Source organism: Medicago sativa, chromosome 8, assembly GCF_051527215.1.
Source record: "Medicago sativa cultivar Bolivia chromosome 8, Bolivia_mono, whole genome shotgun sequence".
NCBI classification, from domain to species: domain Eukaryota; kingdom Viridiplantae; phylum Streptophyta; class Magnoliopsida; order Fabales; family Fabaceae; genus Medicago; species Medicago sativa.
The window spans coordinates 44551160-44556265 of record NC_140756.1 but is presented as its reverse complement, the minus strand read 5'-3'; the positions used below and the strand labels follow the sequence as shown (position 1 = coordinate 44556265).

At 40.5% G+C, this 5106-nt stretch overlaps 1 non-coding gene across 1 annotated transcript; it reads left to right on the top strand.

Annotated features, from left to right (window-relative positions):
* Window positions 1-4638: 4638 nt before the first annotated feature.
* Window positions 4639-4745, top strand: LOC146899309 (small nucleolar RNA R71). The gene has a single exon (XR_015024283.1). It is a non-coding gene; the product is annotated as a small nucleolar RNA R71 (small nucleolar RNA).
* Window positions 4746-5106: the final 361 nt, after the last annotated feature.

Sequence of the window (5106 nt, the reverse complement as noted above, 5' to 3'; positions counted from 1 at the left end):
TCAAGTCTCAAGTGAGTGTGTGTGTGCAGTCCAACCCTTTTCTTGCTCCTGTATAAGACAGATATTATGAGGAATAGGTTCTATCCTTAGTGCTAAAGTAACCGAGAAAAGTCCTTTCTTCATTTCATATAAGAGTGATGGGAATTTGAGTTAAACATTAAATTAGATATAACAATTAAGCACAAGGGGCTGCAGATGCTTAGGGGCTATCTATCCTCGTAGGGAGTCTTCTCGGATGTAATTGTCCTTTCCCCCTAGATTCAAAATCACCCTAAGTAGTGCTGCAAAATTATTGTTTGTTTCATCTCCGCGTAGGAAGTCTTTTTGGATGTAATTGTCCTTTCCCCCTAGCATTGATGAATTTGTTTCACTTTAGGTTCAAATTAGGGAGTCACCACCACAATTAGGAAGTTAGGGATTGTCCTTTCCCCCACATGTTGGTGCCATTCTCCCGCCCCATTTAACATTAACAAATTAATAAGAATATAACAATTAAGAGCAATTTGATTAATTTTCCCACACAAACTTATACTACTTTTACTCTTAAGACTTTAAAGGGTCTAAGTTAACACTAAAGATAGAACGTGTTCCTTAAAATACCTATTCATACATTTACTCAAGGATTGCAACCGGGTGCTTTTCTCATTGGAGAATTTCACAATAAAACATGATATGGGTATAGCAAGAACACAAGAAACACAAGAAACTATTTTCATGTACAAGAAGCAACCTAAGGAAGAGACAAAACAAAAATTTTCATGCCATATTTACATTAAAAACAAGCTATTTAGTTATGCCTCTTGCTATAAAAACAAAACAAAAGAATAAAGTTCAAGGGAGTTTGGGAACACTACGACTCTAGACACTTTATTAGGCCCCCCCCCCACACTTAGGGGAAGCATTGTCCTCAATGATTCAAAAGAAAAAGAAATTAAAAGAAGAAGAAGAAGAAGGAGTAGAAGAAGATGATAGAGATAGGGAGAAGAAGAAGGGAAGAGAGGAAGAGGAAAGCTCACATTTGTTTATTGAGGTCCGTAAGGAGGACCTTGAAGTTGGAGGTGTTGCATCATCCGACGGAGCATCTCATTATTTTCATCATTGACACGGTTGCCCCTTTGAACTTCATTGCGAAGGCCGGAGATCTCAACACCTTGCCTTTGTTGCTCGGTGCTCATCCTCTCGATTTCATTGTGAATCCATGTCCATTGTTGATTTTCATGAAGCTCACCGGTTTCATGGCCATGGTGCCCCTCTTCATGGTGCAAGTTAGCACCTTCTCCTTCATCATGGTGCAAGTTAGCACCTTCTCCCTCATCATCACCAAGAACCTGCACATCATTAACATACAACCAATTTTCTTCCACCTCGGTGGTAGTCCGAGATGGGTTAGGCAATAAAAACATGATTGGCACGTTTAGCTTAAGTTGGTAATGGAGGGGTGGACGATGTTTGATGAAATTCATAGCAATAAGGGTCTCTATGTTAAGCCTATTATTTCCCTCAATTGGTTTGATCCCCTCATCTTCACCCACTCCAAAACACCTAGCTATATATGTAATGATGCCACCCACCACTATGTCTCCTCTACCGGCCGGTCTAGTACCGACAAAGTCTAGGTGATCAATCAAATAAAAACAGGTATTGACGGGGTGGTTGTGGAGCATTGCCCATAGCATGAACAACTCATCGGTTCTAGTGTTTCCTAGCTCGGTTCTACCCCAAATAGTGCAAGCCATTACCCTCTGAAGGTACCTAAGTACGGGGTTGTGAATATTGCTAGCTTTGTTCGCCCTAGGGACGTATTTGTTAAGACCGGTGATTTGTTTCCAAAAGGCAGCTGGGTCATAGTTATCCGGTTTAAGGCTGGGATCCCAATGATCATGAATATATCCCTCATTTGCAAAGCCTAAGGCATCACAAAAGTGCTGAAGTGACATGTCATAATCAATATTCATTAACCGGAAAACAACTCTATGGTTAGGGTTATCAAAATTCATCTTATCTTTAGTAAAATCTATTGAGCTCAAGAATTCATACGTGAAATTTTCATAACCCCTCATAGGTTTCAGCAATTCAGTCCAACCTAACTTTCCTATCAACCTAGAAACATCATCAAGCAGCTCTAGCATATCTAAAGTATGGGAATCAGGATAACGAGAAGGGTGCAGATGTTTAGAGATAAGATTTTTATACCTGTCCCTTTGCTTGTTGTTTTTGAACTGGATCCCATGATTCTTCACTTGGGCTTGCTTCTTTGGGGGAGGTCCTCCTTGAGAGCTTGCTGGTTCTTTACCACTTCTTCTTGAAGCCATTGACCTTTGGTAGAATTGGTTTTGAAGGTTTAGGGTTTGGGAAAATTTTTGGTGGAAAGGATTGGTTTAGGGTTGGGGTTGATGTTTAAGGAAGTTTTGTTGGTTTGGATATGGAGATTAGTTAAGGTTTTGTGGTGTTTGGGTTAGGTTTTGAAGGATTAGGGTTTTGGTGAATTGTGGGTTTGGATGGATGAAAGATGTTTTTGATTGGTGGTTTTTATTTTGGGTGAAGTTTGTGGTTGATTGGTGAAAGAATGGAGTGATTTGGTTAAGAATTGAGGGAGATATGAAGGTTTGAAGGTTTGAAGGTTATGGTGGTTTAGAGAGAAGTTTGAAAGATGAAAGAGGGTTGTGGTTTGTGAATGAGGAAGAAGGAAGAAAAATTTGAAGTTATAGGGTGCTAGAAGTCGGGCACGGCCGTGCCACCTATTGGCACGGGCCGTGCCATCATTCTGACTTCAATGGCCATTTTTTTTGTTAAAAACTTGGCACGGCCGTGCCATACCTAGCACGGGCCGTGCCACCTTTCTGGTCCTGGGGGCTTCAGAATTTTTCAATTTCTTGGTTTTCTTCGAATCAAACTTGGACAATTACCTACAAAACAACTTAAAACAAAGAAAAACAAAAGAAAAGCAATTAAATGCGTGGGTTGCCTCCCACGAAGCGCTCTTTTAATGTCATTAGCTTGACGGTTAGAAAGAGTCCTTAGAATGGATCAAAGATATCATATTGTGTAGATGACGCTATAAAACGTTCTTTCACAACATGATCGTTAAGCATGCAACAAGAGTAAAGAGCGGGACCCTTCATAACATTTTCCAACTCGTATCCTACCATTTTATCACTCACTTGAAAGACTATCCTACCAAGTTTCACATCAATGAGAGCTCCCGCAGTTGCGAGGAAAGGTCTACCTAGGATTATAGGGACGTCGTCGTCCTCTTCAATGTCAACGACTACAAAATCAGTGGGGATGTATATCCCCTCTATCTTAATAGGTATGTCCTCGACAAATCCTACAAGTTTCATGGTAGAACGATCAGCTATCTTTAGTTCCATTTTGGTAGGTTTCAATTCTCCTATCCCTATCCTTTTAAGAAGAGACAAAGGCAGCAAACTAACACTAGCTCCTAAGTCACATAAGGCTTTGTTTATGGTTTCATTCCCAATTTCACATGGTATGGCAAAGCTACCTGGATCTCTAAGCTTAGGGGGTGCTTCTTGGATGATTGCACTAGTTTCCTTAGCCAAGGCTATTGTCTCATTATGCTCTATAGCCCTTTTCTTTGAAAAAATTTTCTTTAAAAACTTGGCATAAAGAGGCATCCTAGACAAAGCTTCAGCAAAGGGAAGTTTAATGCAAATTTGCCTAAGTATGTTAACAAATTTTTCAAATTTACCCTCTAATTTAAGCTTTTCGGGATTTAAGGGGGATGGAGTTTTGTTTTCTTCAAGTGGTTTAGCTTCTTCTATCACAACTTTATCACCTAAGGGCTTGACATTTTCTTTCCCAATGTTTTTAACCTTAGCAAAAGTTTCGCCTAACTTACTACCCCTAAAAGATATGACATTAACTTGGGCTTTGGGGTTGGCTTCGGTTTGACCAGGAAAGACTCCCGGTGTTTGGGAAGATGTAGCCACTTGTTGGGCTATTTGAGCGATTTGAGTTTCAAGCATTTTAGAGTGAGTAGCAATAGAATCAACCTTGGTATTGAGCTTGGAAAGAGAATCATTCAGAAATCCAGTTTGGTTTTTAAGTTCTTGAAGTTGTTTATTTTGGTTGGCAATAGAATTTTCCAACAAAATTTCCAAATTGGATTTTTGAGTGAATCTTTGGTTGTTTGCATAACCGGGTGGTGCTACTTGTCCATAGGGATTTTGGTTTTTATAAAAATTTTGATTTTGTCGCATCCCTTGGTTGTATTGAGCATAATTTATTTGCTCAACACCATTAATAGTACTACCTAGTTGGCAATCAACACCAGCATGACCAGCTATACCACATATTTCACAAGAAGGAGTAGATGCAGAATTGATAGCACTAACATTGAATTTTTCAAGTTTTTCAGTTAGTGTATCAATTTTAGAAGCAAGGTGATCATAGTTAGAGACTTCGTGTATACCTGCCTCCTTTTTGGAGGGTGAAGAACTAGAGATGGCTCTCTCGTCGGTCCATTTGTAATGATTCTGAGCCATGTCTTCAATCAAGGCATACGCCTCCGTGTAATTCTTGTTCATAAGTGCTCCACCTGCAGCTGCATCAACAGACATCTTAGTGGTATAAGACAAGCCATTATAAAAAGTGTGGACTATAAGCCACTTCTCTAGGCCATGGTGGGGACAAAGTCTTAGCATTTCCTTGAAACGCTCCCACGCCTCATAGAGAGATTCCCCATCTTTTTGATTGAACCGCGTGATTTGGTCTCTAAGTTTAGCGGTTTTAGATGGTGGAAAGAAACGGGCAAGGAATGCTTGCCTCATCTGATCCCATGAAGTAATGGAACCGACTTCGAGGGAATGGAACCAAGCGCTAGCTCTATCCCTTAAGGAAAAGGGAAAGAGATGAAGTCTTACGGCTTCTTGGTTCTCCTTCATGGTTCCACTAATTCGTAGGAAAACAGAGATGTGAAGATTGGGATCCTCAGTGGGGGATCCCGAGAATTGGTTTTGCTGCACCAAGTTAAGTAGGGCAGGCTTGATTTCAAAGTTGTCATCCTCAACCGTTGGGTACACTATAACAGCTTGTGGCTCAGCCGTAGACGGCGTTGCATACTCTTTGAGAGTGCGATTGGCC